Source organism: Musca autumnalis, unplaced genomic scaffold (genome assembly GCF_047663935.1).
Source record: "Musca autumnalis isolate F117 unplaced genomic scaffold, ASM4766393v1 scaffold_1, whole genome shotgun sequence".
NCBI lineage: Eukaryota > Metazoa > Arthropoda > Insecta > Diptera > Muscidae > Musca > Musca autumnalis.
Window position 1 is genome coordinate 47,631,955 of NW_027411644.1, and position 14,649 is coordinate 47,646,603.

Sequence of the window (14,649 nt, forward strand, 5' to 3'; positions counted from 1 at the left end):
ATTCCGACATCGATTTTTCCCCTTTGAGTTAAATTCAGCCTAGTTATCATTATGACGGCTAAGTAAGAAGTAATCTATATATATAAAATAGAAAAATGTTTGTATGTTTGTTTGTTTGTTTGTTTGAAATTTATAGACTCAAAAACCGCTGAACCGATCTTGCTGAAATTTTCAGGGTATATTACTACAGCGCCTGAAAGTAACATAGGCTATAAAAAGTTTCGAAATTCCTCTCTGATCCGGAGATATAGCATCAGAATCGGAGGTACCTCCAAAAAATTTAAACTTTGTATGCAAATATCTATAGAACGGTTACAGATACAGACTCCAAATTTAAAATGTGTGATGGATTTTAGCCTAAAAATTAATGTGCCAAAATATATCGAAATCGGTCCAGATTTGGATATAGCTCCCATATATATCTACGTCCGATTTCAAGTATTTGATGTACCAAACACGCTATATATGTCCGATTTCCATGAAATTTGGAATGCGTGACGGAACGTGGCTTATAAAAAAATGTGCCAAACTATATCGAAATCGGTTCAGATTTGGATATAGATCCCATATATATTTTCGTCCGATTTCAAGTATTTGATATACAAAACACGCTACATATGTCCGATTTCAATGAAATTTGGAATGTGTGACTAAATTTGTTGTGGAAATGAGTATGCCGAATTATATTGAAATCGGTTCAGATTTGGATATAGCTCCTATATATATTTTCGGCCGATTTCATGTATTTGATGCACCCACCCCACTATGTATGTCCAATTTCAATGAAATTTGGAATGTGTGACTAAATTTTTTGTAGAAATGAGCATGTCAAATTATCTTGAAATCGGTTCAGATTTGGATATAGCTCCTATATATATTTTCGGCCGATTTCATGTATTTGATGCACCCAACCCACTATATATGTCCAATTTCAATGAAATTTGGAATGTGTGACTAAATTTGTTGTAGAAATGAGTATGCCGAATTATATTGAAATCGGTTCAGATTTGGATATAGCTCCTATATATATTTTCGGCCGATTTCATGTATTTGATGCACCCACCCCACTATGTATGTCCAATTTCAATGAAATTTGGAATGTGTGACTAAATTTTTTGCAGAAATGAGCATGTCAAATTATCTTGAAATCGGTACAGATTTGGATATAGCTCCTATATATATTTTCGGCCGATTTCATGTATTTGATGCACCCAACCCACTATATATGTCCAATTTCAATGAAATTTGGAATGTGTGACTAAATTTGTTGTAGAAATGAGTATGCCGAATTATATTGAAATCGGTTCAGATTTGGATATAGCTCCTATATATATTTTCGGCCGATTTCATGTATTTGATGCCCCAAACACGCTATGTATGTCCTATGTGTAACTAAATTTGTTTTAGAAATAAGTAGTGAAATCGGTGTTGATTTGGCTATAGGTTCCATATTTATTTCAATGAAATTTGTGCGGTATCTACGAGTATATCTATAACGGAGGAAAATGTTTGTACGTTTGTTTGTTTGAAGTTTATGGACTCAAAAACCGCTGATCCGATCTTCCTGAAACTTTCAGAGTATATTACAACATGGCCTGAAAGTGTCACAGGCTATATAAATCTTAAAAATTCCGCCCCGATCTGGAGATATAGCCTCAGGATCGGAAGTACCTCCAAAAACTGTAGACTTTGTTTGTGTGACGGAATTTGGTCTAAAAATAAATTTGCCAAAGTAACTTGAAATCGGCTCAGATTTGGATATATATTTTCGGCCAATTTAATGCATTTGATGCATAGAACACGTTTTGAATGCCCAATTCCAATGAAATTTGGAAGGTGTGACGGAATTTATTGCAGAAATAAATGTTCCAAACTATTTTGAAATCGGTTCAGATTGGGATATAGCTCCCATATATATTTTCGGCTGATTTCATGTATTTTCTACACCAAACACGCCATGTATGTTCAATTTTGACGAAATTTGGAATCTTTGACGGAATTGATCCTAGAAATTAGTTTGCCAAATTATATTGAAATCGGATCAGATTTGGATATACCTCCAATATATATTTTTGGCCGATTTCATGTATTTTATGCAATAAACACCTTATGTTTGTCCAATTTCAATTAAATTTGAAATATGTGGCGGAAATTGATCTACAAAAAAATTTGTCAAATTATATTGAAATCGGTTCAGATTTACGTATAGCTCCCATATATATTTTCGGCCGATTTCATGTATTTGATGCACCAAACACGCTATGTAAGCCTAATTTCAATGAAATTTGGAATATGTGGCGGGAAGTGGTCTACAAAACAAATTGGTAAATTATATTGAAAGAATTTCAGTCAATAGAATTTCAGGAAATGCACGAACGTACAAATCCATTGATACTGTGGCAACTGAAGACGACGCAGTTAACTATCCAGTTGAATTCCTAAGTTCGTTGGATCTTCAGGCTTTCCACCACATAATTTAGTGCTAAAAGTTGGTGTTCCTATTATTTTATTAAGAAACATAGACCCACCTCGCCCTTGCAATGGTACAAGGTTAACAGTAAAAAAACTACATAACTATTTAATTGGGGCAACGATTATTACTGGGAAGTATATAGGTTCAGATGTACTTCTACCTCGAATCCCTCTAATAGCAACAGAAACGCCCTTCAATTTTAAAAGATTGCAGTTTCCTGTACGTTTGGCATTTGCAATGACTATAAATAAATCCCAAGGACAGATTCTTCGTGTATGCGGCCTAAATTTAGCATGTTCTTGCTTTTCTCATGGTCAGCTCTACGTTGCATGTTCACGTGTTGGTAGACCGGCCGATTTGTATGTTTACGCTCCTGAAGGAAAAATAGCGTTTTGGGTTTTCCCGGTTTTTGTCATTCCCGGGAAACGGGAATCAAAAAATCGTCATTCCCGGGAATCCGGGATTTCCCGGGAAATTTTAAAATACGAGAGTGGATCAATATTTCCGTGTTTTTTTATCTTCCCATAGTAACTTATATGAAATACAATATTTTCAAAGAGTTGTGGGCTCAAAAATGGATGACACGTTTTCACTCTATCCATTAAAAACGAAAAAAATATGGAAAAATGCACCATGTTGCCCGGATTTTGCCCACACTGACCAAGTGAAAGTGATTTGGCTCAAACAAAGGGGTTTTCTTGAGTTTTTGAGCCAAGCATGGATTTGTCCCGAAAAAAAAATTTAGCGTTTTAACTAGGGCCGCACACAAAACAAACTTTTAAAAGAGAGAGTGTGGGAGATTTCTCCCTTCGACGGTTATCTTACGTACTACCCAATATAGTTTGTATCGGCAGGTTTTTTTCAGATTTTGTAACTTTACCTCAGAAAGAGTGGACTGTCCCTCCCAACAAAAGTTGCGCCGTCGTAACAGGACAATCAAGTAGAACTTTTTGGAAAGAATTGCAAAACGACTCGAGATGAGCTGTTAAACTGCACTTTTCCTAAATTTTGTGTGGAGGTACCCGAAGAGCTGGACCGATATAGTCCATATTCCAACCTGATACATGACTAGATGAAATAAAACGATATGCAAAGTTTGGACCAATAAGAACCTTACTGCGGGAGTTATTTTGCCAATTTTCCATTTTAGTTGTTGCCTTCAAGGTTTCTTGACGCTTTTAATACATTATCTCAGAACATAAACTAAGTTTGAAAAAATCTCGAATGCCAAATTTTTGACCTGATCGGTGACTTCGTTCGAAAGTTATCGTGCGCACCAGCCAGCAAGCCGGACCCACTTTAACCCAATGGCTGCGGATATAAAAATGGGACTTTACAATAGAAAATATTCTTTCGCACTTAAATAAAACAGAATAAAAATCCGTCGTTATAGTCTATGTTTTTGGTACGGCTCTTATAACTTTTTTCCCTGAAAACACTTTTGTAGGTCAAAGTTATTTCCAAATCTTTTCTAATTTATTGATTCTGTAAAATCTAATCGAATTCTGATTCTATGGTATAAAAGTGATGGGCATAGTTTATTCATTCATTCAATATTAGTTGTGATAAATGTAAAAAGATATTTCCCGATTTCCCGGGAAATATGATTTCCTTTCCCGGGAAAATCCCGTAAACAAAAAAACGAGAATTCCCGGTGCGGGATTTCCCTACCCAAAACCCTAAGGAAAAACAAAAAACATAGTATATCCTAAAGCATTACAATAAATACTTTACTTTAAATTTTTGAATTTGATTTCTTTCTGATTTCAAAAAATCCGTAAAATTTCAAATGCATATCAATCTAAAGGGGTAGCGAAGCGCACCGGGTTCAGCTAGTATAAAATAAATTCCGTGGAAAACATGTACCCAGGGTTAGCGGTGTAGGGTATCATATGGTCGGCCACTTTTATAATTAGATCGCTTTACGATAAATATAGGGGACATGGACGATAATGAATCCTAAACAGCATCAATGGGCGAACAAATCCGACAGTACGTAAGAGAAAACAAAAAATACAGACCAACCAAAATCTGTTGGTAAATTTAAAATCCTCCTGGGAAATAAAAATATGTAGACGTTGTATATATGATGGAGGCGTCATATTCTGGATGATGAATAGCGTATTAAGAGACTATGTCTCAAAAAATTCTCAATATTTTCAATTATATACAAGAACGAAAAAACGAATGCCTTTTATACAGAGGAATTCGAAAGAGTTACATATATTAAAATTGACAGATTATAACGTAGTAGAAGGAGTCCAAACATTGCAATTTGTAATATTTTCACCAAACTTCGATCAAGTTCAAAGATGGGCCATCCGACAAATGTTCAAAATTTTCGTCTAAATAGCGCACGACCACCTTCCAAATGAGTAAATTATTTTTTGGCATATTTTTAAACACACAAGTATGGACCAGGTAAGTACATGCATCGGATCATTTTGAACTTTTTACAGTAGCTAATCCTCGCTGCCCTGTTACGACGCACAGTGTCACGACCGTGGCCAAAAATGGTAAAAACTAAATACTTCGTTGAACAAATTTATTGATAGGGAGTGATAGAAAACATATTAATTAAGAAGAATCTGAATTTTGGTACTGAAACGTGAAGTAGTTTTAGCTATATGAGGATTTAAATCCGACAATTTTAGTTAATACGTATTTCTGTGTGTTTTTTTCTAATATGGGATGTAATAAACTTGGCTACACCTTTGTTTGCATGTAAATATTAATCATATGGTGTTTACATTTACCCAAACATGTATTACTAAGTTTATTCATTTTCTGAAGCAAATTTTAAATTGAGTGGAGTGGGAAAAAAATTGTATAAAAGTGTATATCGATATTTTTTGCTGTATGAGTAGTAAAAAGTGAGTACTTCAAATATATAAAGGTCCCAGCTGCAGAAGTTTGCAGACGAATGTGTCACTTCTCTTTTTCAGCGACCACCTCACTGAGAGGATACCCCTTTTTTTAACAAATCGTTTTGCGGTGTTGGCTATAGCCCGAAAACGAATGAACCGATCATCATATATTTTTGTGGGCTTATTAAGTACCTAATAGTCTTGCTTTACAACGAGAGAATTTTTAAAAAAATTGTGAACAGCGAAAATCAAAATTCGATTTTTTACAAAAAATTGACCGTTTTTTGACCACTAATCGGTCAAAAAATTTTTTAAAGGAAATTTCTCATATATAATGACGAGAGTTTGATATATTCAATATGCTCACAAACAATATGAAGACTAAACACCAAATTTCAGTCATATCGGGTGGATATTGAGGCCACAACACTCAAAACACCGAAAATGAGGAGGCACGGTTCTATGAGGGCTATAGGAAGACGAGGACCTATACCGACATATTTCTGGTGGAAGGTTATAAGTCCCCCAACGGAGACTTAATACCAATTTTCAGCCATTTCGGTGTGATAATCAGGCTAAAACCTCCAAAATACCGAAAATCGGGAGGTACCGTCCTATGGGGGCTATATGAAGGCGTGGACCTATGCAGACAAATTTCATGGTGAAGGTATAATGCCCCCTGCGAAGACTAAATACCAAATTTCAGCAATTTCGGTGTAATAATGAGGCTAAAATCTTCAAAATACCGATAATCGGGAGGTACCGTTATATGGGAGCTATATCAAAACGTGGACCTAAGCCCACAATTCTCTGTTGGAATGTTTGATACCTCTGCCGAAGACTAACCACAAAATTTGAATACTTTCGGTTGGTCATTGTGTCTTAAACATTCAAAATACCGAAAATCGGGAGGTACGGTTCTATGGGGGCTATATCAAAACGTGGACCGACCAAATTTTTCTCCTGAAGATTGTAAGTCAATAATAGGTACGTGTACCAAAATTGATGCACCTACGGCAACTCCTTCTATTTTTGGCCACAGTTAATATGAACTCGCGACATAGTGCAATCAAGTTCCAATTACATTACTCACAAAGGTTCAACTTTTTCGCTTAAATGCAATTTATGGGAAGTTTAAAGATCCTTATGTAATTTTTACCGAAGGTACTCGTTGAGTCTCTCTTTACACCGATATAATGTTTTTCGTATACAAGTCTTTCTTATTTGGCATAATGACCAAAAGATCAACAAAGTCCTAAGGTTACAAATAAAATGGCTGGTGGTTTCATCAATTAATGGAAAGAAGTGACTTGCAATGGTCAAGTTCAATCAGACAATTACTTCCGGTAAATCCATTTTCAAAATTTTCGCTTAAGTACAGTTTAAGGACTGTTCGAGGATTGTCGTGCAATTTCAAAGGTGTTATTCTGATTACAACGATATAATTTTTCTTACATAAAAGATTTATCAAAGATATGTTATATTTTATAGGACTTTAGAAGGCCTTCTATGAAGAGAAGAATTTCTCTGTGTAAAGAAACCCCTTAGAAAATCTTCAATCTATGAAAGGCATTTATAAGGTATAGTTTATGTAGAAAATTCAAAACGTGGACCGATATAACCCATGATCGACCTTGACTGTCTGCAAAAAGGCATTCCATTTTCGTGGGTGCTAGAGCGATTACAACAGGCAGACGGACAGACATGCATTGGGTTGAAGCCTACTTGTCTTTTTTTGTTTTCTCTCGATTTGTGGTTTACCCACACTTCTCACGACTTTCCTGTAAAAGTAAAAGTAGAAGCCAACTAAATAAGGATAATCTCACTAATGTGTTTCTTCTCAAAATTTAATCTGCTTCTACCATTAAATGATGCTGCCATTTTGAAGCCAGATTTACTGTGTTTTTTGAAAATTTCTTCTAATTCCATTCCGCAAACAGGTTTTTCAAAATATCATATCGACGCCTCCAAACAATAGTATGCTAAATCGACTTAGCATGCTTTCAAGTTCTTTACATTTTTATATTTAACGTCCTTTAACTTAAATTCTGTCAAATTTTGGAAATGATCGGACAATCCGAACAGAATTTATAAACAAATATTTACTTAGCATAGTATTGAAGGTCAAAGAAATTTCCAAACTTTTAGAGCTTGTCCTGCAAAACTCGCTTTTCAGAATTAGCAAACTATTATTTAGAGGTGTCGAACGTCCTTTAACTTAAATTCTGTCTAATTTTGGTAATGATCGGTCAAGCCGAACAGAAGTTATAAACAAATATTGACTTAGCATAGTGCTGAAGTTCAAAAAAATTTCCAAACTTTGAGAGCTTCTCCTGCAAAACTCACTTTTTAGACATAGCATACTATTATTTGGAGGTGTCGATATATAGGATTGTAAAACTCGCGATTCTGAGTTATTTGATATATGTGTGGTGAATATCGTCTACACAGCTTCATAGAAATCTGCATCCAAATGCGGAAATTTTGTGCCAACATTTTTCTAAAAATCATATTTTTTAGGTCTTATATTTGCAATTGTCATTAGAATACCTCGTACTCCATTGCACATTTTGGTTTTTTACGTTCCGGATCCAATAAATCATTCCCCGTGAAAATTTATCTACTAAAACGCGAGTTACGAGAAATTCCAAACTAGGAAAATCACCTAAAAATTTTTCTGAAAATATCACGTATTTAATCGCGTTTTCTGCGGGTCACTTCCACAGCAATGAAAAACACAGGTACTGCATTTTCGTTTTAGCGGAAACAGAGATTTAAAAACTTCACTGATAAGGGATCTGTATTCATTTTATCCCAAAAATTGTGTGTGATGCTACATCCACGGTTCTTTACCGACCGCCAAGGAATGGATATATATCGATTTATATTTCTATGGTGGACACTGAAATCGGATGCGGACAAAAATTGTATGCACTCTGCGCAAATTGGCGAAGTTGTATACGTTTTTCAACACTTAGATGCAGCCGATGCTACATCTGAGCCACCAAATTAAAATTCGAAAACTATATTCAAATTAAAAGATACGGTATTGCTGTACATGAATATCACATGCGGACAAACTGATTTTGATAATTACGCAATTTACGCGCATTTTAAAATGCATGTAAATTAAAATGGGTTATTTGACCTCTATTTCCATTTCAGATATATCATCAGCAAACCAATTATCTTCCCCAAATGGAAAATCTTTAATATAAATGTCTATAAAGCAAAATGCGTCCATTTTATTGGGAGATTTAAGCAAAATAAAGGAAGTTTTCCTATACATTTTTCCAATATTTTCTACGACAAAAAAATATTTTTTCAAACAAAAAATTATTTTTTGACCAAAATATGTGCCTTTTTCGGCTGTAACATCGAAACTATTATACCAAGCTGTATGATTCTAGTCTCATGTGATTCGCCGTGAAGTTTTGATCCACAGCAAATTTTTATGTAATTTTATGACCGCTAAATGGGCCTTTTTTGAAAAAAGTTGACTTAAATTAAATAATTTATCAATTTTTTGTAAATTCCGCGAATTCTGAGTAAGATTTTACATGAATTATGCAATCGCTTCGAGAAAACTTTTTAGTAACAATTGTGCTCATTAAAATAATTAGCGTTTTTATAATATTTTTTTCTTAAAAGACGAAATAAAACCGCCGTTACATTTGTCCGCAATAACCACAAATTGGCTCACGAGCATATTCGTACTGGGGAATTTTTTCTTAACCTATGTACAAAAATCTTTGATTTTTTTTTTTTTTAAATGGAATATGAAATATTTGACAACATTTGTGATATACTTTATGAGGTCGCAAATGATTATTGCAATGCGTTACAAATGGAAAAACAAACTTAATATACCCTCCATAAAATATTCTTCAATTTTCAGGGTGTTTATGTTGTATAGTCAAAATATTTAATCTTAATTTTGCCCTGCAACCGTGCCCCGTAGTGTCTTTCTCTGAGTGTATTTATTATCACATTTTATTGCTCAAGTAAACTCCACTTACAATGGGATTTATCAACACAAATGTAAATAATTATTGTGTGTGGTAGCATTTAAATAATGCAAATACAGAATGGCAGGTCGCACAAAAACCAGGTGCGAACTGATAATATTTTGTGAAATAATATCAAATACAACAAGTGAGAAAGTATCAGTCAGCTGTGCCTCTTGCGCTCTAGCCATTTTAGTATGTGCCGGCAAGGTGTTTTTAAGCTTTTGGGCTATTATTTTAGGAAGTGTGGACTTGCTCCGGAAAAAAATTGTTGCCGTTGTAAACGGGGCTGGTAGGACAACCTACTGAAAAATATTTCAAAACTATCCGAAAGGGAGCTCCTAAACTTCACCTTTTCCGAAATTTGTTTGTGAGGTTTACGAAGTACGGGACCGATATAGTCCTTATTCTAACCTGATACATGAATGTATGAAATCCCTTACGGTTTCTGGGATCTTTTAGTCCATTATCTCAAGAAGTATGGATTTGACCCCGAAAATAATTGTACCGTCGTAAGGGGGCAGCAGGGACAACATGCCGCATTAACCCCAAAAATTTCGTTACGATTCGATCAAAATTGCGACATGTAGCGTGATTACAAAAAAATCAAAAGAAAAAAAAAAGAATGCATTACCGACTATTGCGATACCTCCGTTATTTGGCCACCTACGTCAACCATCTCTGCATCATTGTAAAGACGGAATTTTCTGCTTTCATTGTCATCCTTTTCTTTTGGAAGGCCACCAACCAAAGATATGATATTCGTGATTATTCTTAAAATCGCAAAAATATTTTTTTAGCGACTATTGCGATATCTTCGTTGTTTTACCACCTGCGACAACCTACTTTACATAGTTAGAAAGGTGATATTCTCTACTTTCATTGTCTTTTGGTATACCCCTTTTAGAAGCTGAGATATTTGCTTTTAAATAAAACGTTTATTTTTTCTCCAAATAAGTTTTTTGCCCATTCCTTAATATCATCCGACGAACACCAAAATCAATAGAATTCTTCCCCTCCGGGACTCCCATCAACACCCAAAATTTGGTGACGAGCCGATCAAAATTGCGGCTTATAATACTCTCCCCACATATTGGTGCAGGGTATATAAAATAAAAAAAAAAATTGTTCTCTGAAACTTTTTAAAATCTATTCTTACGTCCAACACGAGTGGATTTTTTGCTAAAACCATAGTTAAACAATTTTCTATATGTTTGACATTAGTGTACGAATTTTTTCGCACTTTTTACAAACATGTTATATCAAGCAGAGACTAAGACAAAAAATCAAAACGAAACTCTCTACAACATTAACTTTATATGTACCATTGTGGATGTGCTATTAGTTCGCACTTCACTGTCCTTAACATGAAATCTGCGCCACCAATAGAAAAGATAACTTTAAATTGGCAAGTTGATAACGCCAACTGGCTATAGAAATTCAAACAAACACCAAAACTACAAATGCTTTATTGCTCTTGTTTGATCAAATTCACTGCAAAGTTTTTTTTTTAGTTTTTTCTCTAACATAGTTGATAACTATAAGTGAATACATTTTTCAAACCAAACAAAAATGTTTTTTTGGAACAATATGAAGTTCAAACAAGCATTCTTTCTCAAAAAGGAAGCAAAGCTTATTGAAACTGTTGCAAGACAATGGAACAAATGTTCACTGTTGAACTAAAAATTATAACCTTTACACACCTAAGAAGGTCTAAGGCTAAATGAAAATCTTAGTGTAGGGTTGACCAGCAACCTGTAGTTGGGGAGGTATGTAAATGCGGATATGCAAAATTTAAAGGGCCTGTCTATCTTGTTGTTGCCGGCGCTTAAAAACGCTACTTGGCAAAATAAATGGGTTGTGGTTTTTGAAGGCACAACGAGTTGCCTATCCAATTTAGTTTTCCCAGCTCAATTTAAGAAGAGCTATTGTTTTGCTTTTTAGAAGTGTTAAAGCCGGCTTAGGCTCTGTAAAACCTCTAACTTTATTTTCAAAATCATCGTCCTTATATACTAAACATAACGGTACTTAATCCTAGATTTTGTTTACTTAGTCTATCCTTAATCATAACAAAAACAATCCTTAAAACTACAGCTGTTAATCAGCTGATCTACTTAAAATACTACTGGTGATGGGTATTAGGGTAGTTCGCATTAAATCATATATTGTTAAATAATATGTATCACTACATTAGTCTGATTGGCTGATTTTCAAAGTGGGTATAGCAAATCACAATAGTTTTTGAATCTTAACCATCACCATGTTTTTGTTTTTAACCTTATAAGTTTAGAACTTTTTCAAGATCTGTCAAGCCCACATATTTTGCATCTGTGGTCTTTCAAAGATATGGGCGTGGCAAAGCTGTATAGCAAGTACTACCTACGTTTTACTAGCGAATGGAGGGACGAAAAGAAGTGTCTCACTGTTTCCTACTACGCCTCATTCCCTCAGCTCTAATAAAAATAATATTACGAAAAATTACAAATTTAGATAATTGCTAAGAATTCTTAAATCTGGAGGTATCTTTATATGGGGGCTATACCAAAATATGAACCTTTGCCGACAAATTTATTGTGGAGAAGTTTTGTGACCTCATGGAACCTCAAATGTCAAATAACAGATAGTTCGTCCAAAAATGCAGTTAAAATTCGCAAAACCGCTAAAATCGGGTGATATCTATTTTCACTATTTATGGTGGAGAAGTTTCGCTACCCCGTTCCGTCAAAAATGTAGCTTAAACCCTAAAAATACCGAAAATCGGAATGAATCGTTATATGGGGTCTATACCAACCTAATAAGTTGAGAAGTGCTGTGACCCTTACGAATCTCAAATGTCAAACTACAGCTATTTCAGTTAAAAAATGTAGCTAAAATCCTCAAAATACCGAAAATCGGGAGAGCTATAGCAAAACAAGGACCTATATTGACAATTTTGGATGGAGATGTTTTATTACCACTGAAGAACTGTTGTGACATCTAAGAACCTCAAATGTCAAAGTACAGCTAGTTCGGTTTTCAACTGTAGTTAAATCCTGAAAATACCGAAAATCGGGATGTACCGTCATATGGGGACTATAACAAAACATGTACCGGTAAAGCCCGGCCATGGGCCAATATAACCCTGACCTGTCTATGGAAAAAATACTTGGGTGCAAAAAATAGCGCTCTAGCTTAATTTTTTGTGGATGGAAGGTTGAATACAAGAGAAAGACATGGCTAGATCGACTCCGAATTTTATCCTGATTATAAAAATATATACTTTATACGGTCGCAAATGATTAGTATAATGAGTTACATATGGAAAAAATAAACATAATGTGTCGTCCATACTACGGTGGATGGTATAAAAACATGTACATAAATCCAACAAAGTTTCTAAAGTAACAAAATATTTAAATTATCTTTGGTTCAATCAGAATCAACAAAACTAGATACCCTACCTCACAAATAGATTTAAAATTAACAAAATATATTCCTCCATTTTAAGGCCGCTAATTTTGTACAGTCGACATAATCAATCCTAATGTTGTTCCCAGTTACTCCTTTCTCTCTGTGTATTTACAAATGTATCAAATAAATTGCAGTCCACTTACAGTGCGTTTTATAAACAACAAGTAAAAAAGTATCAGCCAGCTGTACCGACAGAGGTATACCCTCAGCCTCAGATGTAAAGAAAAGAAGTCAACACAATACTTCTAACGTCTATAGGCCAATTTCACTGGAAGCATGGATTTGCCACCGAAAAAATTTAACTAGGGCCGCATACCCAACATGTTGACAAAAATTTAAAAACGATACCAGACGAGTCTTAAACTGCACTCTTTCCAAAGTTTGTGCAGGAGGTACCCGAAAAAGTGGTCCGAAGTAATTAATATTAGGACATAATTTGAGGCTGTACGAAATAATACAATGTAAAATGTTTGGGCCAAATAGGTTTCTATCTTAGGGGGATATCTTACGTACTACCCATTATCTCAGGAAGTATGGACTTGCCCCCGAAAAAATATTGCGCTGAACAGGGTCCGCAAAAAGAACCTTTCGAAAAAAAAATCCAAAAGAGGCGAGCTGTTAAACTGCAGTTTTCCCAAATTTTGTGTGGGAGGTACCAGAAGAACGGTACCGATATAGTCCATATTCCAACCTGATACATGACTAGATGGAATAATACGATGTGCAAAGTTTGAACCAATCAAATACTCCCAGCGAGAGTTATCTTGCGGATTTGACATTTTACTTGGTACTTTCAGGGTTTCTTGGAGCTTTAAAGCCATTATCTCAGGAAGTATGAAAAAATTGTACCGTCGAAAACGGGACCGCAAAGACAACCTACTCAAGAAAATTTCACAACGATCCGAGTGGTATTCTTAAACTTTTTATTTCTAGTGGTCCAATTTTAAGAATACCATTTGGAGTGGTATTCTTAAACTTGGACTTGAACCTGATATATACCTGAAAGTAATATTACCATATGCAAAATTATGACCCATTCGGTTGCTCCCTTCGAAAGTTATCGTGCGCACAATTTTAGCTAGAAATTTTGAACTTTTGTGTGCGAGATACCCGAAGGAGTGGACCGATATGGCCCATCATCGAACTCAAACTAAGTTGGGACAAAATATTACAAACGCCAAATTTTGGACCCGATGGGTTGCTTCGTTCGAGAGTTATCGTGCGCACCGGCTAGCCATACAGACAGACGGACGGACTAGCTAAATCGACTCCAAACTGTCTGAAACACATTTCGTCCAAACATACTTTGGGTGTAAAACCATTATTTCGATGAGGCACATTTTTGGTCGTATCAAAGTTATATCACCAATATTTCTGAAAATTTAACATAGCTGAAGCCAAGGTTTACCCTTTTAGAACAAGCGAAACACGCGCAAACAGGGTTTTCAGGAAACAATTTATAGGATTGTAGTAATTGCGATTCTGAGTTATTTGATACGTATATTGTGAATGTAGTCTGCATAGCTTCATAGAAATCTGAATCAAAATGCTGAAATTTTGTGCGAACATTTTTCTAAAAATCATATTTTTGGGTCTAAGATTTGCAATTGTCATTAGTGTTTGATGATACATCCACGGTTCTTCATTCACCGCCTTGATATAGATATATATCGATGTAGATTTTCATGGTGAACACTGAAATCGGATGCGGACAAAATTTGTATGTACCCTGCTCAAACTAGCGATGTTTTGTAGCATTTTGAACACTAAGAAGCAGTCAATGCTACATCTTAGCCTCCAAATTAAATTTCGAAAAATATACACAACTTTAAAATATGGTCTTGCTGTACAT